Below are 26,307 nucleotides of genomic sequence, written 5' to 3'. Positions count from 1 at the left end.
CTCTCTCTCTCTCTCTCTCTCTCTCTCTCTCTCTCTCTCCACACACACACACACACACACACACACACACAAAAGTTCATGTCTCATCCTCAAATTCCTTATTGCCTTCTCTCTTCCTCCCACCAACGTATTTCAAGAAAATTTCTAACACCATTCACACATTTAAGAAATACACAATTTTAAGGATGATCCAATCAAAACTTTTTGGCTAGTAAATAGTATATAATTGATAAGTTAGAAGGCTTGAAATATGTGCATTATTTCAGAGTCATCATCTTTGGATTAAAACCATACCTATATCACAGAAAAATTAGAAGCACCTTTTGAAGCTCTTACCTATAAAGACATATAATGTTGCCATTTTACTGGATATTTGTGTGCGCTCTTTCAAATAAAAGTTTAAAGTTCTGCCAGGCACCAGTGGCACATCCTTGTAATCCTATCTATTCAGCAAGCTGAGATCTGAGAATTGTAGTTCAATGCTCAAGAAGTCAAACCATAGCTCAAGGGGTAGATCACTAGCCTTGAGTGGAAAAGCTCAGGGACAGCACCCAGGCCCTGAGTTTAAGCCCCAGGATGGGCGTGTACACACACACACACACACACACACACACACACACACACACACACACACACACACACTTCAATGTTCCAAGAAGATGTGTGAGGACAGGAAGACAAATCTTCTTGACGTTTTGGCATCTCTTTACTTAATTGCCTTCTCACAATAGCAGTTTTTATTTCACTTTCCTTTGTCTTTTGTTTCCATTCCTCTCATCTGATAGTGGCCCTGACTAAACACACCAGGGACTTTCCCTCCAGCTTTCCCTCCAGGTAAGTATGAGCATCTTGAATGCACGAGCCAGTGTGTTCTATAGAAGTTTCTTGGAAAATTTTGAAGCAAGTGATGAATGTAGTCCTTATCCTCTTGTCTCTCATTGTGTTGCCTGGAGCATGGGCCTGGACCATTTTAGATTGTTATTATGAGGGCTCCACCAAGAATGTTGGAGCAGTGGCTGGCAGAGTCTCAGCTGGCATCACTGCCCACAATTCCAGACATGTATTTTCCTCTGAGTTCCCTTTTGGAGTGAAGTGATTCAAGGGATAGTGGCTAACGGTCCGTAGGACTTTGTAGGAAGGGCTCCTATACCAGCAATAGTTTCTCCCAGAAATTGTATTTGTGAGAAATATACTTCCCTTGTTTTTTTTTTCCAACATACATCAAATTTTACTATAGAAATAGTATAATATAACACTTGGTCATGTATATGAAATAATTTTTGAGCCAACTTGGGAAATGAATATGTATGTTTAAAATAGCAAGATCTGGGTATTGGTGGCTTATGCATGTAATCCTAGCTACTCAGGAGATTGGGATCTGAGGACTGAGGTTCCAAGTGACCCTAGGCAGGAAAGACTGTGAGACTCTTATCTCCAATTAACCACTAACAAGTCAGAAGTGGAGCTGTGGTTCAAGTGGTAAAGCATTAGCTTTGAGAAAAAAAGGCTCTGGGATACTGTTCCAGGCCCTGAGTTCAATTCCCAGGACTGGCACCACTCACCCCTCCGCCCCCCTCCACCCCCTGCACAAGACAACAACCATTAGCAGGTTATTTGATGACAGGTATCAATATTAAAATACATTCTGATTATATTAGTGGAAGCTATAGAATCTTTCTCTCAGGAAATTCCAAACAAAGGGAGAAATTTCATAACTCATGACATAAAAAAAGAAACTAAAATATGTTGGTGATGGAAAGCAGATGACGGCAGAAGGGGTAGAACTGAACCATAATGAGACATGAAGTGTGTGAGACATCAAGTATGGGAAATTCCAATGCAGATGTTGCCAGTGGTACTGGCTGAATGTAATGAGAATATTTGTGAGGTTGGTAGATTTTATTGTGAGATCGTAAGATGATATTTTATTTATACTTCAAGAAGTACTACTACGTATGCCTTTTCACTACATGTTAAAATCACTGGCTTATAGAAATAATTGTTTTACCTTTTATTATTTTATAATTTCTCCCCAAAGTCCCTAGTATTATTTTTAATAAGAAAAATAAATAACCTTGAAGTTAGACTAATCTTTTTAAGCAAAACTTCAAGGGCATTTGGATGATGAAGAATTTAAATGATTTACTTTGAGATTTTCAAGGGGATATAATGTCATATGATTATACGATTGCCTCATAATTTGCTACAATAATCCATGGCCACATTTTCAAGATATTACTGTTGGAAAAAAGTCTTGTGTATACTTATGCTAAATTATGTGGTATAGGCCAATTTTTCTTGATTGTATCTTAATATAGATGCAGATTCATGTCTTGTGCAATCATCATTTTGAAAGGAAATTCATTTGCACATTAATAGAAGTCACATCTTTACCTTATGGAAATTTGCATATTATGATATCCTACAATATGTGTGATTCATTTGATTTTCACAAGAATTTATGACAAGAACCATTTTTATTATAATTTCATATTAACTCTACTGGAAATTGCTGAACAGAAAATTGAATCCAGATCATGTAATTGCAAATCTAGAGGATTTTTGATATAAATCTAGATTTTGTGATACTTGAAACTTAAATATTAAGGCCTTTTTGTAAAAAAATATCAGGATTAAACTATAAAATTAGATGAGCATTTATCAAAGTGAGCAATTACTTAGAATAAGGAAAAATAATCACAAAAATAAAAATGTAAATCTAAAAATCCAATTTTTCATTTTAAGGTCCACATAAACATGTACCTACAATTCCCTGAGATTTTATAAAAATACTTTTCAAGCTGGGTTCTGGTGGCTTTCACTGGTAATGCAAGCTACTCAGGAAGCTGAGATCTGAAGATCACACTTTGTAGCCAGCTGAGCAGGAAAGACATAAGACTCTTATTTCCAATAAACTAGCCAGTAAAAGCTGGAAGTGGTGCTGTGGCTCAAGTGGTAGAGCAATAGCCTTGAGCACAAAGAGGCTCTCCTGAATCCAGGCCCTGAGTTCAAGTCCCAGGACTGGGCAAAAATTATATATATATATATATATATATATATATATATATATATATATATATTCATGCTGTATTTTCTCTTCACATGACAATGATTTTGGTGTTACTTTAAAAATAGGAAGGTTGAGCCGGGTGCCGGTGGCTCATGCCTGTAATCCTACTCAGAAGTCTGAGATCTGAGGATCGCGGTTCAAAGCCAACCCAGGCAGGAAAGTCTGTGAAAGTCTTATCTCCAATAAACAGTCAGAAAACCCGAAGTGACGCTGTAGCTCAAGTGGTAGAGTGCTAGCCTTGAGCTGAAGAGCTGAGGGACAGTGCCCAGGCCCAGAGTTCAAGCCCCACGACTGACAAAATAAAAATAAAAAGAAATAAAAATAGTAAGGTAATTGATAATATCTTTCGAAGTAGTTAATTATCATTTCTTTTTTTTAATTGAGAGATCTGAAAGTTTTCAACCTCCTAAATGATTTTAGTAAGGCCTATTCCTAAGTTTGAGAAAGCTATTGACTTCCTCTCATGTTGGGACTATGAACTATCACAGCTCTTCAAAGGTTTTTTCCTACTATGTCCTTATTGTAAATACTTACTGTGGATTTTCAAGTTATTCTATTCCTGTCAGTATTTTGTGTCAAGTCAACAAAATTGCCTTTACCAGTATATTTACAAAACTTAATCTAGAGATAGGCACAAACTTTGGGTAAAGTGCCTGGTTAGTTAAATGTGAGGCCTATGAAGAATTATTTTTCACTGATTAGATTTTGATATAATTTAAACATTTATTCATTGCTTCTCAAAATGTATCTCTTCCTCTTATTGGAGTATTGCTACTGTCATTTTTTGTATTCCTTCCTTGCTCATTTTTACCATTTTTATTTTGTATTCCATTAACTTTTAATCAGAGTTTTCTCAGCTGTTTTTGTAACTAAGTTTAAAGATAACTGGAAAAGTTGTCATTTATTTGTTCCAGATCAACACCTGATCTACATGTCAGTGTAATTAAACACTTCTTGATTGATGAAGAGGTGTGGCGTTGTTGCTGGACACTTGTTTCTTCATACTTATTTGCTGTGTCCGTAGCAATTTTGAGTGATGTTTGTCTGCAAGTCTCAGCCTTCATCAGACCACAATGAGTCAGATACACTGAGACATGATCCAATAGGTTGGCCTGTTTAGAGGAATGATCTCACAAATATTTTAGATGAAGCAGTGCTACAAGGAATTCTAAAAAAGTCTTCTAGTGTAATATGCTTCTAATTTCAAAAAGAAATAAATTATTCAGGGTATTTTAGTTTATTTTACTCTAGCTATATGCTATACTTTATGCATGTCTAGAATGTACGCGTTTCCTGATGAGTGGGAACTTAGATTTTTGCCTAGGTGTTAATAAGAAAGCAAATCCTCCTCTTATAACTTTATGTTTCTGATGATTGGAAAATTACTCAGAAACTAGTTTCAGTTCCCATTCTTTCTTTTTTCCTCCCTACCCCTTGTTCTACTGCCTATATAATTTCCATGTTTGGTCTCTAAGGCCATTTTCAAGTCATGGAGGTACTTTCTGGCTCAACAAACTTTTGGTACAAGGATTTGTGAACCATTCCTATAAGTAGCAGTAACTTAGAGATATTCAGAATTATTTTTTTAATCCCTAATTTATAATCCAGTAAGTCTAAACCAAATGTTTCTCAAAATTGTCCTTGGTCACTTAATCAGATAATAATGAAATGGACAACTGCTGGTGAGTAAATGTGGAGGAAAGGGAACTTGTATACAGTTGGTAAGAATGTAAGTTATGGAAAACAGTATATGGAGGTTCCTAGGAAAAATGAAAATATGTCCAAGGGAAATGAAATTAACATGTCAAAAGAGAAGTCTGCACCCTCGTGTTCATTGCAGCAGAATTCAGAATGGTCCAAACATGGGAAACTAAGGTATCTATCAAATAATAAATGAAAAATACACATATACACAGTGGAATACTAGTCAACCAGAAAACAGGGGAAATCCTATCATATACAATGACATGGTGAAAACTGGAAAGTTATAGTTCAGAAAAATAATCCAGGCACAGGAAGACAAATGTCACATTGTCTCACTCATCTGTGGAATCATCTCAGAGAAGTTTGAGAGTAGCATGATGGTTAGCAGACACTGGAAAGACTAAGGGGTCAAGGAGATAGGGAAGGTTGACTGATGGGTCATAATTTGCAGATAGGAAGGAGATCTGTTTGCTGAGGTGTGTAGGGGTTACTGAAAGAAATTTCATGCACTACATTTCAAGAGATGAGAAGAAATGATTTCAAACATTTTCATCACGTGGTAAATATATTTGATGAGGTAGACACAGTTAGCTCAATATAAACATTACATAATTTATACGTGCATTGAAACATTGCACATACCCCAATTTTTAATGATTACATATAGATTTATGTTTACACACGCATGTTTGTGTAGAAACACATCTGATAAATAAATTCAATTCAAAATTTTCCAAAGAAAAATACAGACATATTAATAAAAGTCAGCTGAGATATCTTACTTTAGAATATATTTCAAGACCATACATAAGTTTGGGGTCCTGGAAGGGTTTCAAGGAAAAATAATGGCTGGAGGAGTCTCAGTAGCTTTACAGCAAACCTGTCTCTGTGAAGGTTTGTGGGTTTTTCAAGATGGAAATTTTGTATCCAACTTTGAAATATTTGGGTGTCCATTGTAAAATAAAATTGAAAACCATACTTATGGTTGAGGTTATTTTCAAATCCACATTTCACCCGTAATTTTGTCAGCTAATTGGCCATTTCTTATGCACCTTATTTATGAATTTGGTTCCATCTTGTCTTTGTCTTACCTATGTGATAACCATCTGTAAGTATTCAGATCATTTTGGTTGCTAATACTTTCCAGTGTTTGATAGCTGTGTTAAAATTCTAAACAGGTTTCCTGCACGTTTCACGACTTCTTTAGGTCTGCTTTATTAAATGTGCCATAAGGAAGGCTTTGGGTATTGCTTTTCCTTCAACTCCCTTCTGGCTTCTAAGAACACTGACTTACTTTGGAGTGAACTAGCTAAGTGATGCCGGATGGCCTGACTTAGCTTCCTAGACCATTTCTGAGTCCTAGATTCTAGTATTGTGTCAGCAAACACTTGCGTTGAATTGTGTCATGTATTGGAAGGGAGTATATGTCCTCACCATGTATTCCTTCACATGGACCAATTTGGTGCATTTGGGTAGTTAAATTCCAAAAGAACTAATAGTGCATTCTAAGTAGAATATCGTACTTCCTTGTGTATTGGCGATACTGCTGTGTTTTCCTAGGCAGTGAAACATATGGATAAAAACACATTTTATTAAAACTTATTGCAAGCTGTGTTTGACAAGAGTAGCAGCAGGGTAAAAATTTCTTCAACAGGCTGGTACCATGACCCCAAATTTCACACATTTTTTTATGCTGGGAAAAGGCACAGTTTCTCCAAGGATAGTTTATAATACTTGGTGATGATATATGATAAGGGTTGGGTGTTTATGTTTCCTGTGTCAGGCTATTCTTAGGTCTATAATTAACATGCTCACCAAACACTAAAGATATTCTCTGATAAATGTACTCAGCCTTTTAACTGAGTGACCCAAGGATATGTTGTATTTTAATCTCCACCTAACTTCTACAGTCTCTTTTCCCAAACCTTTTATTTGGCATTTATCACATTCAGTTCCCTTCCATTTTTTTCATCCTTCTTGTTTTATTGATGAATAATGAGAAAGTTAACATTGCTTATCTTGACATGGGCAAATGAAGAGTGACTTGTCTAAGAGCCTCTTGCCTGAATCAACTGGATGATTTTTGTGTGTTTGCTTCTAGTTTTAAACTATGATTGCTTACACCTAACAGGAGCTATAAAACACACATTTGTGGAAGGGCTGTAATCTCATAGTCAACGAAAGCAATCTTATTCTGTGATATGACTATAAATGAAATTGTACTTTACAATGGCTAGTCTGATGCCCAAAAAGTTTTAAGTTACAGAAGAGTCCTCAAGTTAGTTAATAGACATTTTATCTATGCTAGCTAATTTTTTTCCATTTCAATCATGGTTATGGTGAATACTTTTAAAGGATTCATTCTTGCAATTGCAACGGATTATCATTTTTGTGAAAGATTTTTTTCACTAGAGAGATAAAGTGTGTGACTGTGAGAAATAAATGAAAACTGAATTGTGTATGAGAACTGAAATTGCAATGGTATGTATGTTAATCCATGTCTTCAGGAAAGAAGGACAGGTTAGGGAATAATCCTCAATGACATTCCTCCTGAGGATGCTGAACAGGGGCAAAATGTTTGAATGACAAGGAGATGACACAGAATTGAGCTATGTGAAGGTGTGTGCATACATAGAACGCTACATCTATGTGTCAACATGCACATATATCGGAATAGCATGCATTATTCAAAATAATTTCTATACAAGTAGCAAATTTTTCATTCAATGTAGCTCTGTAATAATCTCTTAATATGCATATACAAATGGATATGTCTAAGTTCCTTTATTATCAGTTACATAAAAAAGTAAGCAATTGTTCTTTCTTCATCAGAAAAAGCTAAACTTTAATAGCCTGTTTGCTGACATATTGCCAGTTCTTACAAGTCCAGCAGTCAAACACTTTTTTTTTCCGGTCATGGGGCCTGAACTCTGGACCTGGACCCTGTCCCTCAGCTCTTCAGCTCAAGGCTAGCGCTCTACCACTTGAGCCACAGTGCCACTTCCAGCTTTTTTCTTTTTGCATATGTGGTGCTGAGGAATCGAACCCAGGGCCTCACGCATGCAAGGTAAGTGCTCTACCACTGAGCCACCTTCCCAGCCCTAAACACTTTTTTAAAGTCTAGCACATTCCTCAAATTGTTAAGTCCATATAAGAAGGGGATTGTTCAAATATTATCTTTTTTAATATACATTTTTATTGTAAAACTACTGTACAGAGGGGTTACAGTTACATGAGTAATGAGTACATTTCTTATTGAGCATTATTTCCTCCTCCTTTGTTTTTTCCCTACCATCCCTTTCCTCCCACCTCCCCAACACCTTCCTCCCCTCCCCAAAATTGTAAAGTTCGTTTTCAACATAGTGTCTTAATTATCTCATTCTTACATGAGTCAACCTGTATCCTTATTTCTGTGTTTTGTTATATCCCTTCCCTTCCCCGAATTATAAAAATGTATATACAAGACGCAGGACACTGGAATCAGATCTTTTAAAAATCTTCATGCTGTTCTGATTCTTCCTGAAGAGTCTAACAAGAGGCCTTTATTTTTAATTTTAGTTTTATGTTCTACTTACAAATCCAAAACTCTTATCAGTCTGTTTAGTCACTGATCTTTAAGGTTATAGATTTAGCCACACACTCCTTACTTTTCTTTAAATATAGCACTGTTCATATAAAAAAATAAGTATTAATTGAAATGAGAAGACATTTTTTCTTTTGAATTAACTTCTGCTGATCTTTAATACTATGGAGTTTTATTTCTGTAGGCATTGTGTGTGGGAATTGTTGCTCAAAACCAAATTTATGTACTTCTCTAGGACCTGATAAACCCATGTACAATATATAAAGTAAAGCAATACACAATAAGGAAAAAGAACTAAGTCAGTGAGAAAATTCACTGTATGTCATAAGAGGCAAAAATTAGGTTAAAGTATGCATTTTCTCATAAAATATTTCTTCTTATGTAGTGGAGATTATTTTTCCCCAAGGGATATCATTAAAAATAAGCAGAAATGCTTATAGCACCATTTGTATTGGTACAGTGGTACCAATGTGTAGAGATTTGGAGAGGAAAAAAAATCAGTCTTTACCTTTGGAAATGCTCTTAAAACTGTTTTGTTTGAAAATTAAAAGTTTTCATCTCTGTCTTCTGGATTGAATTTTGGTAGCTGTTATCTACCAAAATCAAACCTGGGCTGAACGTATAGATATTTATTGCAAAAATATCTGCAATACAAAAAGCAACCCTGGGTTCAAGTCTGGTGTTTGCCACATTTTAGCTGTTGGAAAGAAAAACCAAATTTTTTTTTGCTGATATCTCTGGAGGCATTGCTGTTCTGGTTTCTGAGACTGGTGTTCATCACAGGGAGAAGCTGTGAGGGAGTCAGCCTGAGGAACTTCAGTTTCTTCCCTTGGAAAATAGCCACTATACTATCTGATTCAGAGAACCGTTGAGAGAATCCAATTATGTACAGGTTGTCTTCCATCAGTGCTTTTACATAGTAATGCATTTGTTATTAATAATAATAATTATTGTTGTCCCAAATTAGGTAACAGCCCACTTGTAGGTTTTCTCTCATATCAATATAGTAACTAAGTATAATGTGAGAGACATGTGGCCACTACAATCACCCCTTCCCGCATATCAGTGCTCCTGGATGATGGAGTCAGCAGGTCAGGCTTTAAGGGGTTAAACGTAACAAGGGGATATACTTTTACCTGAGGTAGAGGTGGGGGAAGCAGGGAGCAGGTGCCATTAAGATCATAGCAATCACAAATCTGTTTCTATTTTATTGGTTCATGTTGAAAATTATATTTTTTTAGTTTCCTAAAAATTGTTCAAAAATATTTCAAGGAAACCAAGTACAGCAGTTGGCATGCTTCAGGTACTGATTCTAAATATACTTGATGGTTACTGATAGAAAACAGCAGTCCTGGCTGATCTTAAGCAGCCCACCTTAGCACACCAATGTTGCAAATTTCCCTTGGGAGTCTACATAACATGTGTAACCAAACACTAGCACCCATTAGAGGACATAAACAGCAAGGGTGAGTGACTTATGTCACTTCTTCCATTTCAGCCTAGAGACTGGGTGATCATTTAAACTACACAGAAGGAAAGAGCGTTTGTCAGAGTTTTAAAAATCAATTCGTAAGTTCAGAACAGTATAACCTCCTGTAAACCCACTTAAAAACCAAAGGGAAAAGAAAAGATAGCAAATGAAGCAAAAGAGAAAACACCAGGACTGACACCGTAAAAATGTTTTCACATGGTTACATGTTTAGGCAAAAATCCATAGAATCATCTTAGGTGAAATACATAGATTTGGCATATGAAAATTGTATTAAGGTACGTCTATACAAATGACAAAATAATCTGGGTGCCAGTGGCTCACACCTGTAATCCTAGGTACTCAGGAGGCTGAGATCTGAGGATTGTGGTTTGAAGCTAGCCTGGACAGGAAATTCCATGAGACTCTTATCTCTAATAAACTACTCAGAAAAATCTGGAAGTGGTGCTGTGGCTCAAGTGGTAGAGTGCTAGCCTTGAGCATGAAGAGGCTCAGTGACAGGGTCCCAGCTCTCTATTCATGCTCCAGGACTAGGGTAGGGTAGGGGAAGGACAATTTTGAGTGTTTAGTTCTATCAGAGAGGGATTGAGAAATATTTTTGAATTTGACAGTTTTTCTAATTTGTCTCTTGTGAACAATATCCTTTACCAAAGATTTCCAGTAATTATATAAATTTACAGAGGAATTTTTGCTCCATTGATCCTGTAAACAGTGATAGTATTTATTTTTTATAAACTTCATTTCTTAATTTTTTTCTTCTTTTAGTACTAGGGATCAAACCCATGACATTGATCTTGCTAGTAAAGAATTTTGCCCTGAGCTACATCCCAGCCCATATTTATTTTTAATTTTCACATAGAAATATGGAATCTTTAAACTCGTTTATTTATCAGGTCTGTTTCTTTGAGTAATATTAGTGATTGATGTTGATAAGAAAAGCAGGCAAAAACCCTTTTACAATTTTTTTATATATATTCCTTTATATTCATAACTGAACTACTAAACAGAACTGTAAAAATCGGTGTTTGGAGTTACTGCATGTGCAAAAATGAGGTTTATCGATCACAGAATAGAACAACTGATTAGAAACATCTTGTAGCTCTTCAAGGCCAAGAGTCATAGGTAAGATGTTGCTATGAAAGACTTTGGTACTTTATTAATCTGAGTATTTTAGAAAGCCTCAAATAAAGATGTCTAAGTACTTCAGAATATTTTTTAAAAAAAGGTTTCAGGTGATAAATAGCAAAAGAATGACACTAAGTTTGTGAGGATTTGGAGAACGCAAAGTTCATGCACACCTAGCTGTTGAGGGTGAAGAGATTCAATCTCTCTTCACCGGCCATACTGGATGTCAGACTTTTGTGTCTCACCTGATTGACTTCTTCCACTGGATGGACACTGATTAGAAGTTCCTCACTTGTGTCTTGGATTTTTCTACCAAATAGTTTCCCCTCATTGTTATAAAGAATATCAGCAGCTTCCTACTTGTTTAATCTCTACACATAGGAAACACCTTTTCTTCCTTCCATTCTCCCATGCAAGCTCCCATATCACTTCTCTAATCCCTGAAGTTGATGGAGTCCTTATCTCCATAGCTACCATGACATCTGGACCAGCACTTTTTTATCTCCAATCACTGCTCTTCTTCGGAAGACCTTTAATGGGTTCCCTTTCCTCTCACAATGCCTTTTGTTAAGATGTTTGCATAGAGACATAGGCAGTACCTTCTCCAAATGGAGAAGTTTCTGCTCTAGACTCTCTTGTGTCTCTCTCTGTGTGCCTCTGTGTCTCTGTCTTTCGGTCTCTGTTTCTCTCTCTTTCCTCTTCTTTTCCTCTTTCTCTCTCTTTCCTTTTTCAGACTTTTAATATGGAGCCCAGTTTAGCCTCAAACTGTCAGTCTTCCTACCACTGTACCCCCAGTGCTGAGATTACAGGCATGTACCACCATTGATTTTAGTTACTCCTTCTTCTGTTGTTGTTTTTCTTGTGTAACTCAACTTTTTCACTTCTGTGACAAATCCCTGACTGAGCCGGATTAAAGGAGGAAAGATGGGTTTTGTTTCAGAGCTTCCGAGTTTTCAGCCCATTCAGTTCCAATGCTAAGTTCCCGAAATGAGACCAAATGTCTTGGTGGGGGTATTGGGGAGGCAAATGGTAGAATAAAGCTATCTGCCTCAACACAGATAAAAGCAGCCGGGAGAGGGTCAGAGGGAGACAGGAGAGAAGACAAGATGTACCCTTTAAAGGTATGCTCCAATGGCTACAACTATCTTTCAACGTCTATATCACTCCCTAATAATGCCATCAGTGGATGGATCCGTTCATGAAATCAGAACCCTCATGATCCAATAATTAACCCCTTTCCCCTGCAAAACAATTCATCAGCTGGCAACTCAGCTCCCAATACCTAAGCCTGTTGGGGATATTTCATCCCCAAATCATAATGTAGTCATAGCATTATTTTAAAAAATGTGCATTTAGCTTATATAATTCAAACTGTGCTATCAACTTCATTTGAGGATAAAGGACTGGTCTATTTTAAAAAAGATATTATGTGTTCAATGCTTAATTATTGATGAATAGGATACACATTTTGTTTTGAAGTTATTTGTTGAGTATTTGGTATTTGGAGTATTTGTTGAGAAAAGCCAGAAGAGGCAAGATTATGAAGGAGAAAACTGAGTGGGGAAAATACAATAATTCACAAAGTATAGTAATAAGAAACTTGCAGGAATTGTAGATGAGGACAGATTGTTGAGTTTTAGGGCAATGGGAAGTTTTTGCTTATTTGTACAAAAGTGGGAAGAATTTTCTGATCACTTCATGAAGTATAGGAAAGAAAAGTAGCAAGTTATGGCACTTTTAATGTCTGAGAGGCCAGACAGCTGGGGTCTGATTCCTAGCTCTGAATCCTAGCTCTCTTGCAACTCTTGCTTCCTGGCTGTGTGGCCTTGAAAAAGTTATTTCACCTCTCTGTCCCTTATTTTCTCCATATGTACAAAAAAAGTGTAATAAATTTAGTATCTCACAAAATGATATGAAAGTTAAAGGAATACAGTTAAAGCATCCAATATTATAACTGTTTTATATTAACTATTAGTCTTATTTTATGTTTAATCACATACCCTTAATCTTTCTATGCTCATACAAAATAATTAAACATATAGACTGAAATGATAGGGAAATGGAATTACTCTGACCAAATATAGAATCCTGAGTTTTAAGACTTTCAGTTGAAAAGAGCATTTTCAAGGAATTTTGTTGGTGCTGTTCGGTGGGGATTTGTTGTGGTGGTGGTTGTTGTTTTTAGATAAATAATCTAATTTCAGAGATTCATCCTCATCTTTCCCTCTGCTTGCCCAAGTGGAAGATGCAGGTCTAATATCTGTGATCGGAGAAAGGAAAGGGAGGATGTATAGTGTTTCAGACTTACTAGGCCATTCAGAATCTCGAATCCAAAGACATCCATTAGGAAGTCAGTCCTAGGAGTCATTGAAACAGTCCTGCTTGGGTCCCTCCATGGTATCACTCATTGTCTAGGAAATGAGGCTGCCATGAGAGCATGGTGGTATATCTAGGGATAAATGCCTCAGGGAAGGTTGTTCACCAATTACATTCCACCCTGCAGATCCATACGCTGTTATTTTCAGGAATGCCAGCCCTGCTTGACTATATATCTTTGACTTTTATATGAGGTCCAGTGAAATCTGAAAGTGGCTCAACTCTGTTCTCTTTCTAACCAGAGTATGCAGTCATTGAAACTTAGTTGTGAACTTTCATTCAGAAAAGGCACTCCACCTGGAAATCCATCTAAGCACCACAGAGGAAAAGAATAAGCACAATATTCAGAAGAAAATTATGACTTCTGATTTCTCTGTAGTAATGTTCAGAGTCAGAAAGTAAGTAGAAGTAGAGGTTCATTTTAACTGCAATGATTAAAAACAGTAACAGGCCCTATAGAGATTCAAATATATCATTATAAAAGACCAAGAATTAAAATTAACATTCTAGTAGTAAAATTTAAGAATGATTATTCTTGTACTTATTTTCTTAAATGATTTGATTTGGCATTAAATTTTCAACAATTTTCTTTCTCTCCCTTCCTACCTTCCTTCCTATCTTTCTTTCCCTCCCTCCCTCCCATGCTCCCTTCCTCCCTTCCTCTCTTCTTTTCTTCCTTTAGTTTTCTTTCTTCCTTCCTTTCTTCCTCCCTCCCTCCCTCCCTCCCTCCCTCCCTCCTTCCCTTCCTTCCTTCCTTCCTTTTTTCTTCCTTCCTTCCTTCCTTCCTTCCTTCCTTCCTTCCTTCCTTCCTTCCTTCCTTCCTTCCTTCCTTCCTTCCTTCTTCCCTTCTTTCCCTCCCTCCTCTCTCTTTCTTTTTCTTTCTTTCTTTCTTTGAGACAGAGACTCCAACTTAGTATCTGATGCTCTTTGTGCTCTAACTCCTGAGCTACACTGTCAACTTGCAAAATTTTTTATCAATATAAACTTATGACTCTTACATTTTCTGTTTTTTTAATGTTTAAAAGTAGCTGTCTGCTGTCTTTCTACTTGAATAAATTTTTCTTTTGGTATTATATTCTTGAATCAACTTCATCAACAATGTATCACTGCTCTGGTACTGCTTGTTTTCTATGGAGAAATCAGACAACAGCTTGAATTTTCTGTTCTTATAGTTGAATCTCTTTTTCTGGCTTGATGCTTGGACAATACCTTTTGTTTGTTTATCCTTAAAGCTTTATGACTAGACTAGTATTAGATATTTTATTTCAAATTTTTCTATGTATTCTTTTTTTTTTTTTTGCCAGTCATGGGGCCTGAACTCTGGGTCTGGGCGCTGCCCCTCAGCTCTTCAGCTCAAGGCTAGTGCTCTACCACTTGAGCCACAACACCACTTCCAGCTTTTTCTGCTTATGTGGTGCTGAGGAATTGAACCCAGGGCCTCATGCATGCAAGGCAAGCACTCTATCACTAAGCCATCTTCCCAGCCCCTCTATGTATTCTTTAAAGGTAGATTCAGGACTTTTTAAAAAATTAGGTGTTCATGTTATATAATATCAAACAGCATCTTACAGTCTTTTTTTCAGGATTCCATAAAACAATAGAATTATCAGATATTTTTGAGCATCAGCAACCATAACTGGTTCTCCACAAGCAGTCTGATAAGTTTGTCAAGTTGAGATTCTAATTTTCAATTAACCATCAAAAAGCCAGAAGTGGAGTTGAGACTCAAGTGGACAAGATCCAGTCTTGAGTCAAAAAGCTAAAGTATAGCACTCAGTCCTGAGTTCCAGCCTTAGTACTGGCATTAATAAACAAACTACTACCACCACCAACAACAAAAATCCATGCAGTCCTTCATATGAGCCAGGAAGTATCGTCACATATAAACTTGATGTCCTGGGAACAATTCAAATATACACACATTTGATTAAAATACAAACCAAGTAAAAGTAGCATGTATTTATCTCCATATTGTATTTAATCATAGTATCCCCAAGTTTTCCTTTGATTCATAATGACTCTTCTTGTAGTTTAAATCCTTAGTTTGTAATTATATTTTTTAAATATCAGATAATGCAGGCTTCAACTTATTCAATGAACTGAAGAATTTAGATTTAAATGCACTGTCTTTTAGAATCCATTAATGCTGGGTTGACTTTCTGGTGGAAGAACATCCGTTGATTGCACTAACCACAGAACTTAAGAAACAGTTGTGACTCATTTTCCTTCTTCAAACTGTCTTCAATTAATGCTGAACATTCCTTGTTATTCCTCATGCTGCTGAGCCTCCTACAACCGAAGTCAATGCATTGACTAGTTCCCACCAGAGTTTTATTCAACTTCCAGTAGCTTTTACAGTCTTGACCTATTCTATGCTGATTGTTTTTTATTTATCTTATAGGCTTCTTTTTTTTTTTTTGAGAACCTTCTTACTTCATTCAGAGTAACTTCTAAAGAAAGAGTTGAAAGAATTTGTTTTTTATTTTCATAGTTTGGGTTTCTAAGAAACATATTTTTCCTTAATCATGTGATAGTAAAACTTGGAATTGATTAGGCCCCTACTCTGAAATGATTATGGGAATGAAAATCAAGATCCATATTTGTTTGGAATCTCCTTGTAAGGAGATATGCTTGCTAATTTTATCCCTGTCTTCTTATGTTTTCATTTTGCTCCTACTTATCCTGAAGTATCCAAATCCAGGAAGAATTTACTTGAATCACAAAGACTTGCTTTGCTTCTAAAGGGCAGAGAGGGTAGAGAGGTGAATAGGTAGAATGAAAAAGAAAGGAGAATGAGAAAAATGTAAGGGCTGAACACTATAAAAATGACTTACTATGTGATTTTTCTCAGATTGTTAGTTATCTGTATCTTATAATCTGATCCTAGGTAATAAGTATGAGTAAGACCAATGTCAATTTGTTTTTTATGATGTAAGTTTTAGAAACATTTATTTTGTCATCTTCAGATTCTATTACCTGACATAAAATCCTTGAAATGAGCATAAGGAATCTAACATTAGAATATGTAAGTAATGTGTTAGAATATGTAAGTTAGAATATCCTAATATGTTAGAAAAGTTGTTGTGGATAATTGTAACAACGTTATCAAGAAAATGGATAGTGTTTCAAAAATACAAAATACAAACTTTTACTGGGTGTCAGAGGCTTACACCTGTAATCCTAGCTACTCAGGAGGCTGAGATCTGGAGATCTTGGTTCTAAGCCATCCTGGGGAAGGAAAGTTCATTTGATTCTTACCTCCAATTAACAATTAAAAAGCTGGAAGCTAGCCAGGTCCTGTGGCTCATGCTTGTAATCCTAGCTACTCAAGAAGCTGAGATTTGAGGATCACGGTTCAAAACCACCCCAGGCTGGTAGTGGTATTGTGGCTCAAGAGGTAGTGCCCAGGCCCAGAGTTCCAGCCTCACAACTGACCAAAAAACAAAGCTGGAAGCTGGTAGAGCACCAGCTTAGAACAAAAAACCCCAGAGACAGTGCCCAGAGCGCAATAATTCTTTCTTCTTCTTCCTTCTTCTTTCTTCTTCTTCTTCTTCTTCTTCTTCTTCTTCTTCTTCTTCTTCTTCTTCTTCTTCTTCTTCTTCTTCTTCTTCTTCTTCTTCTTCTTCTTCTTCTTCTTCTTCTTCTTCTTCTTCTTCTTCTTCTTCTTCTTCTTCTTCTTCTTCTTCTTCTTCAAAACCCACAGATCGATCATGATAAGATTCAATTATCAGAAAAAAGATTAGCATTTACTTTACATTCTTGATCATTCCTATCCTGATGTAAGAAATGTCTGATGCCCTGGATGGAGTACAGATGAGACTGTCAGTGTGGTCGGGGGGTTAGAAAGTCTTCAAAGCAAGCCTCACACCTTCCTGGAGCATACCTCTACACACCAGGCAGCTTTCACACAGTAAGAAGGTGGGAAGCCAAGAGACTTCCATACCTGTGCTTGTGTGTTAGGTTTTTAAAAAGAGGTAGGTGAGTAAGAACAGCACCAGCACGCATGTGGTATTCAGGTAAAGGGTAGGTTTATTCAGTAGACCTGCTGGGACCAGGCAAGGGTGGCACTCCACGTGGCTGGGAAAGGCCTGGGAATGAGAGAGAGCTGGGAAAGAGAGGAAAGAGCTAGAAAAGAGCAGAAAGAGGGGTAAGAACAGCAGCACTCATGTGGTTATTTAGGTAAGAGGTAGACTGCTGGGACCAGGCAAGGTTGGCACTCCACGTGGCTGGGAAAGAGAGGAAAGAGAGGAAAGAGCTAGAGCAGAGAGAGAGCAGAGAGAGCTAGAAAAGAAGAGCAAGAGAGCGTCTGGGCCTGGGCTAGGCCTTATGTAGGGTATGGGCGGGGAAAGGTGTGGCCACATCAAATTCAGATGTGACCTCAGCGGATGCAGATGTGACCTCTTCCAGGTGTCCCAGTTGCCTAGGTAACACAGGTACTGGGTGGAGACTTTGCTGCGAGGAGGGTGGAGTCTGCTGTCCATCCAGGAGCGGACCTTACATTGTGGAGTTTGTATTCTATCGATGGAAGATGGATGAGCAGCAGAGTCAATTGTGAAATGTATTGTATAGCAGACTGTGTGGAAGCTGAGAGAAGGAATGGAGAGGAATGTGGAATGTGAACGCAGCAAAAGATACCACAGTGAAGAAGATGGTCAGGGAAGGTCCTCAGAGGGCTGTGAGGTGATTCAGGTGGGTGTTCACTTTCCAGTGGCACATCTAGCCCTTGTCCCCTGAAATACGCAGTATGGGCTCTTCCTTAGAGAAACAGCCCAGTGACCTTTGTCTCTGGAGTAAATGGGAAAGATCCGAAGAGTGAGTAGAGGTAACAGTTAGATTTTACAGATGCTGTGCATCCTTGTCATCAGCTCAGGTGGATTTTGCTTGTGTTTTCTTTGAATGGGAAGGAACAGCCTTAGAAAGTTTCCATGATGCTGGCTTAGTAGAGAGTACCTTAAAAGGAGGAGGATAGTGACTGCTTTGTAAAGAAGCAGTTACAGCGACATTGAGTGGGTGGGGAAGGAGAGTTTAAAGACTGACTGGTAAGATGCAAATGCAAAAATTCACCAAAGAACCCCTTGCAGCTTCGCCAGGAGTAGCAGCATTGTGGAGCAATGGTTTGGTTGGAATGTGAAGCTCATAGGATGTGGCAACTGATTGCATGAGGGAGGAAGAGAATCAGTGAAGACACTAACCTTGTGCTGTAAATAAACCGGAGGGCAGAGTTCTAGGAACTAGGTTGAAGAACCCTGCAAAAACAATGGAGGGGGAGGATAGGGTAGTTCCTGAGATGATCTGTGGTTCACTTATGCTCCAGTTAGGATTGAGATACCTATTAGATGTTCAAGGCAAAGTGAAAAACCAAATCAGGATCAACATTGCCCAGGGTTTTTGTGTGTATGCATTCATAAAATGCCAATGATGCAGAAAGCTTGGAAAGTTCTATTTTCATCCAACAAGATGTTCTCATCATGTATTCCCATATAGTTCTGTGGCCTTCATGGTCTCCTATAAAAGAACCTTGGCTTCTATTTAATGAAAGTGCTTAATTCACTGTTTATATGAAAGAAGCACATAAAAATTATCTTTAAAATGGTAGAGGAGGGTGAGGAGTGGGAGCTAAGTATAAAACTAGGAAGAAAACACATAATCACTCATAACTTCACATGATTTTCAGGATATCAATAAGGAATCCAAAGAGAAAGGGGGGAGGAGAGAGAGAGGAGAGAGGAGAGAGAGAGAGAGAGAGAGAGAGAGAGAGAGAGAGAGAGAGAGAGAGAGAGAGAGAGAGAGAGAGAGAGAGAGAGAGAGAGAATTTGAAACTAGCACAGGTCCAAAAACAAATCCACATGGAAAAGAAACAGAGTGAATAAAGATGACTGGGAACTTAGGTATTGAGAAGAAAGGTCAAAACAAACTGGTTGCTTCTGATGGATAGATTAGCAGCAGGACCCTTTCTGGGAGAGTCTAGCCAGCTGAGATTGTGCATGGAGCCACAGATAAGGTAGAATCCTCACAATTCAGCAGTAGATTGCTAAGTATTGTCAACAAATGCTATAGTTTGAAATGAGGGCAGGTTGGGGGGAGGGCAAGTGATAGCATGTGACAATATTGTACAGTTGAAACAAAACTTGAATAAATTATCTCCTCCTCCTCCTCCTCCTCCTCCTCCTCCTCCTCCTCCTCCTCCTCCTCCTCCTCCTCCTCCTCCTCCTCCTCCTCCTTTTTTTTTGTCTGTTGTGGGGCTTGAACTCAGGACCTGGGTACTGACCCTGAGCTTCTTTTGTTCAAGGCTAGCACTGTACCCCATTGAACCACAGCTCACATCAGGTTTTCTGGTGGTTCATGGGAGATGAAGAGTCTCATGAACTTGCTTTCCCTGGCTGGCTTTGAACTGTGATCCTCAGATCTCAGCCTCCTGTGTAGCGAGGATTACAGGCATGAGTCACAGGTACCTGGCTAAATATCTGATTTTAATAATGAGAGACTTGGGATTCATACCACTAAAATCTTGTCCTAGTAGAATGTATAGTTATTCTCCATTGATATTAATAACAGCCACAGATTAGGAAGGCAAACCATGACATTTCAGTGTATGGCGACATGGCTGTGTGAAAGCCTGGGAATTTGTTCTTTATACCAGGGGATGGAAAAAAAAAACCAAGACACACCTCCCACACCTCCCAAATGTATGGCAACAGCAAGGCAAGCATCTGGATCCCACTATCACCATGTTTTGTATAAATGTTTCCCAAGATCTTGCTCTCTGATAACGACCTATGGTAAATTCATTTAAGAAAAAATTGGCCCCACACTAACATTTCCCTGAACAACAATGCCTTTTCCATAGGAGAGAACTATTTTCTAGCCCAGCTTTTCATCATTAACATCATGTTGACACAATTTGCATTGAGTTCCTAATAAGCAAAGAGGAAATCTCACAGAAGTGTGCTGCCACTTCACAAATAGCTGGCCAAGAGGGCCAGCAGGCCAGACAAAGAGGTGAGTAAAGATGGGGTTGAGGAAAAGGGGTGGAGAGAGGAATGGAGTGTTGGAGTGGGTACAAATTGGAAACAGGAGCTGGAATGGGAAAATGCCATTTTAGAAAGTAATCTTTTAAATTCTGTTTTTTAAGTCATGCCTAGAAGCTGTCCAAACTACAGCCAAATAATAAGATTATGTCTGATTCTTGATCCTAACTTTGTCAGGCTTGGTTAGTGTGATGCCTATAATGTGTTTGGTGTGGTTGCTTTTTGTTTTGTAGCAGAAGCAAGGATTCTCTACATAGGCATAAATTGTTTACAGGGATTTTTTTTCTTTTCTTTTGGTTGCAAAATCTGCATGAAAATTTCAAAGTGAGCATTTTTACTGTTTTTTTTTTTATTCAACTGATGGATACAGCTACTTCAACAGAAATGAAAATCACTACACTAAAGGAAAGTGATTGTCTTTCATGAGAAAAATAGGATACTTGCTAATTATATAGCAACAAAAGAAAAGCTTTACTCACTTTCCCTTAATACTATTGATCATACTAGAATTAATATCAACAAGATAATACAGTTATATTTATATTATATTTATTTATATTATATCCAGGTGTTTCAGTCTAGCATCTGAGAATTTCTTTAGCTTGTCAGCATGTTTATGGATTCAACATAAATGTTTATGAGAGAGAGGAAGATTTATAACTGAGGCATATGATCATCACATTAATTTTTTAGCTAAAATTTGGTTAATTTTTTTGCTAAGGGCTAATAGCTCAAGCCTGTGGTAATACTTAGGTCACTATGATCCTTAGGAAAGTGGTTCAAAACTAGGAAAGATACTGCAAAGTCTACAAGATTCCACATCCAACAAAAAACAAAAAGCAAAAAGCAGGCTCAAGTGGTAGGCATCAAGTGACCAAGCGCAAAACCCTGAATTGGAACACCAGTATAAGCCACGGATTTGATTTTTTTAATGTTATTTTACATGCAAATAGACAATGTTTCCATTTTCTCATTTCCTGTCACTGCTTAGAGAACTAGGTGTAGGAGTTGCTTTCTAAATGATCTATACCTTACAATGTTGGTGTTATTAATATTTCAAATCATTATTCTCTTGGCAGACCTATAAAGGAATTATTAGATTGTTATATGGGCCTTAGTTTTAGAAGTCATATGAAGTTAGAAAATAAAGTTTTGCTTCTGAGTAGAGTGAAATTGGAGGATATTAAACATGATTTCTACCTTTAGTCTTTCTTATGTATTTATTTTGAACTTCTATGTGTTTATTATTTATTTGTGGAGTTTTAACACAGGGTTTAACCCTAGCTAGTCAGATACTCTACCACTTATACCAAGCCTCTTGTCCTCTTGAGAGTTTGATTTTAACAAAATGATCCTTACATTTGCATGACCAGATTGCTTGCACAACCTAACATCAAGTGGCATTAATATCAATTATTTTTGTTCTTATTTTTACTATGGTACAGAACACAATCAGTAAGAAAAGCAGAAGGATCCAGACACAAACTTACAGGAAATGCTGCCTTTAGTATCTTTTCTTCACTACAAATGTTCACTACCATCTGAGTGTTTGGGGAGGTTTTTGTAATGAATTAGCTTCACACATTTCACTCCTGTGTAATACAGACTCTTCCAACTTTGGTCTTCTTGCTCTGTAAATCTACAGAGTTTCTTTTCTGAGTGTAAATAGGCACGGGAAAAGCCTTAAAAAGACACATTTATTTCATTTGTGAGAAATTAAATCCAGACTTCAAGCTCTTGTCTCACCCACTACTGTTGGCTCTCTCTAGAGAGATTCTGTGTTGGCACCAGCCCCAGGAAACATTGGAACATGTGGTGGCAATCTTGCACGCTAAATTTAGAGTCCCTAAGTCTGAGTATCAGGATATTTATTAGGAGTAAAGCTTGCCTTGAGCTCTTTCTGTGGGTTGATGAGCAGCCACTGGCAATGCTTCTGGGGTGAGTTTTCTTGTTTATCCTTGATGATGTTTAAAACAAGGCTAATGTACTTTCTGGGACATCCCTTGGGGGACAAGTCAATCAGAGCACCCTTGGCTCTGATTTCCAACCATGATTGGTTTAGGGTCCCTATCTTCCAGGTAGCTTACATTTACACAAACTACAATTATCTTTAAGAGGACAAGGAAAAGATGGAAATGGGAGTGTGTGAGTTTTGTTATTTTTAGCATGTAGCCTGCACCATGTTTTTTATGCCATCCATATTTATTTATTTATTAAACATGTAATCATCACGATGCTGTGCAGGGGGGTTACAGTTACATACCTTAGGTAGTAAGTACGTTTCTTGTTGAACTTGTTACCCCTTCCTCATTTTTCTCCCACTTTCCCTCCCACCTCCTCCCCAGTTGTACAGATCATTTCCCACCTATTGTCTTGTGAGTATCGTTGTTGCATTGGTTCCCCCTTTGTCCTTTGTCTCACCATTTTGTTTTTCCCCTTTCCAGAGTTCCAAAATCAAATACAGCTGCACCATGTTTTAGCTGGACATCACTGAATTACTCTTAGGATCATTTTCTACCATTAATGATAGCATGGAGCCAATCAGCAGGCGCTGTTTGTTGTTCAAATCTGTCTCGTTGACTTATCCCATTTAAAAATCACTGGTGGCATGATGCTAAATATTTCACAACCAGCTCTTCAAAAGAAGGTAAAGTTAGTAGCATTCTCAGATTTATGGAGCATAAATGATCCCATCATGATCCTGATAGGTTGCTATCAATTTGGCTTCAAATTCCTAAAAATTTTATAACAGTCTTTAGCTATGATTGCCCCCTACATACCATTAGAAAAACATTGTTTCTGGGATGGACAATTGCTGTTGTTTTGTGTTATCAAGTGTAATCTTTTATATTAATTAAGTTAAATCCTTCCCTAATTGAAGGTCTCAAAGTTATGCTGTCCTGGAAGAGAACTTAATTAATCTTATGGATTGTTTGAGATCACCAACCCTTTGAGGTGTTATATATCATAAGTTTCTGGAATTTAGAAGATTGGAGGACTTTTGGGAACTAGTGATTTAATAATGCAGAAAGAAGCAAAAGAATCTCAGTTGAAGAAACCGAGACCCAGGAAAAAGGGGTTGTGTTTGCAGTACAAATTAGGACTCATACCAAATCTATTGAAGCTCAGCTCATCTTTCTTTCCATTGACTTTTTTTAAATGTCTTTATTATTGGTACAGAGAGATTATTTTGATTTGCATAGATTTTCTTAGTCTTGACAGAGGTAGTTACCTTTTAGTTGTTATAATCAATTGTCAAATTTCAGGACAATTAAGGAATGAATCAAAATGGATGCTCATTTTTGTAATGAATAGAGAGACTAACTTTGAAATTATGGAAACAAAACAAAAATAATAAGTCATACAGAAGGAGCACATAACTGGTGTTTTGCTCTACTTTAGAACTTTAGATATGACTGGGTGTGTTCAGGGTGTTGTTCCTGTAGACTGAACTATTACACTTCAGATTTCAGATAAACATGCATGAATGACACATAATGGTATCCTCAGTTTTGATCCTTCATAGCTTTTTGGTTTGTTTGTTTTTGTTTTGCCTGTCCTGGGGGCTTGAACTCTGGGCCTGGGCACTGTCCCTGAGCTTCTTTTTCTCATGGCAAGCACTCTACCACTGGAGCACCACTTCTGGCTTTTTTGAGTAGTTTATTAGAGATAAGAGTCTCGCAGAGTTTTCCACCCAGGCTGCAGTCCTCAAATCTCAGCCTCCTGAGCAGCTAGGATTACAGATGTGAGCCACCGGCACTCAGAAAGCCTTCATAACGTTTAACTAGAATGTCATTCTAATAATTCTATTATTAAGCTGGTGTTTTAATTAGGTGTTGCTATCCTAGATGTATCTTCTATTACCAGATTAATAGATTATTTACTCCCGAGTCAGCTTTCCTCATGGTATTTTCCTGTTTAAAAGAAACAAAATAAAGCTGGGCACTGGTGGCTCATGCCTGGAATCCTAGCTATTAAGGAAGCTGAGTTTTGAGGATCACAGTTCAAAAGCCAAACCAGGCAAGAATGTTCATGTGACTCTCAACTCCAAACAACCACCCGAAGAGCTGAAATTGTAGCTATGGGTTGAGTGGTAGAGTGCTAGCCTTGAGAAAACAAAAGCACTCAGGAACCACATCCAGGTCCTGAGTTAAAAGAAAGAAAATAAAAAAAAATGAAAGTAACACAGAAGGCCTGCTTTCACTCAATTCTGTAAATCCCAATCTCTTTCATCTAAGCTTCTGATGAAGAAATGGAAAATACTTTTTTCACCCATGCCATAAATAGTCTAGGTACCACAATGCCTGACATAAGCAGTTAATACTGCTTGCATGCATTATTTTAAAGACCTGCAGATATGCTAGGGCAGTTAGAATCCCTGCTTTAAACCTAGAGAAACCAATCTAATAACTTTCCCTGAAACCCAGAGCTAGTCAGTATTGTCAGCCAGATTTGCAGTCATAGTTTTAGATCCTATTTCAGTTAGCAACTCTACCATATAACCTTGTCCAATGTAGTTGGGTATGAATCTTCCCTCATTTCCTCTCTTAGTCTCTAGGCTAAGATTTGACTTTAGGAATCCTGGCCCTTGAAGTATGATCCAAGCAGGCTTTTATTTTTCTATGTCTTTAGTAAGACATAAAATTTACAATTTGCCTCTTATTTTTTTGTATCTGTCATGGGATTTGAACTCAGGGCCTGGGCTCTTTTGTTCAAGACTAGTGCTCTACCGCTTTGATCCACAGCTCCACTTCTGGTTTTTTAGTAGTTATTGGAAATAAGTGTCTCATAGACTTTCCTGACTTGGCTGGCTTTAAAATGGCATCCTCAGTTCTCAGCCTCCTGAGTAGTTAGGGTTACAGGTGTGAGTCACCAGAACCCAGCTAACAATTTGTCTTTTTTTTTTTTTTAAACCTTCCACTATATCCTTCAAGGCTCTTCTCCATCCTCCTTTGCAGAGTTTGTTTCCCTCAGGATGCTCTCTTTCCTTTTATTCCATATTCTACTTGGGATTTCTGGTCGTCTTTCTCCATGCCAAAGATCTCTTTCCACCCCTGACAGAAGTGTGGATCACTTTGAATGGGGACCATGTATTAGATATCTTTTATTATCCACTGTCATTTGTACAGGACCATAAACATTTTGGACTATATCCGATGATCATTTTATCTGCCAATTGTACAGATCTCCGTGGGCATTTTAACTATGCTTGAAGAATTGAGATTCTGAGAGGAAAGTACCACATTTCCAAATGCCGTGGAACCTCTCTCGAGTGAGGTGAGGTAGAGATAGTAAAGAACAATTCACCTGTGAAGAAAGTTGGCCTGAAGAGAGGAGACTGAATATTTCAGAGCCAGGCCACAGTAGCAGAAAAATAATGGGATTACAGTGGATAACAAGCTAATGACATCCTGGTGTGCTTTCATGAGCCCTGCATAAATAAAACCTCAGCAGGCAAGAAGTCTGGGCTAATCCTTTCACTAGACTTTGCATAGGTCAGGCTTTGGGGGGAATAATTCACCTGCTTCAGAGTTGTTCTCTTTTCATGGAAGCTATAAGGAAAGATCTGCAATCATAGGGATTTAGATGATATATTAGAAAGGTATTAGAAAAGAAAGGGAGCATAAAATTCCTACAGCTTGCTGTCCTTTGAAAACCCATCTGAATTAAAGTTATGATTTTTGCAAAGAATTGTTCTCAAACAAACCCAGAAAAGGTTTTAGTTCTATCTATAGTTTTCTTAAATCAAAAGACTATTTGTAGCATAACTCTGGCTACAAAAATCATGTGTGTGTGTGTGTGTGTGTGTGTGTGTGTGTGTGTGTGTGTGTGTGTGTGTGTGTGTGTGTGTATGCACACGTGTGCACCTGTAGTGGGGCTTGAACTCAGGGCCTAAACACTGTCCTTTAGCTTTTTCTGCTCTAGGCTAGAG

The sequence above is a fragment of the Dipodomys merriami genome, unplaced genomic scaffold, assembly GCF_024711535.1.
Source record: "Dipodomys merriami isolate MVZ:Mamm:240054 unplaced genomic scaffold, mDipMer1.0.p SCAF_15, whole genome shotgun sequence".
Taxonomy (NCBI): domain Eukaryota; kingdom Metazoa; phylum Chordata; class Mammalia; order Rodentia; family Heteromyidae; genus Dipodomys; species Dipodomys merriami.
Note: the sequence above shows the minus strand (reverse complement) of the source record.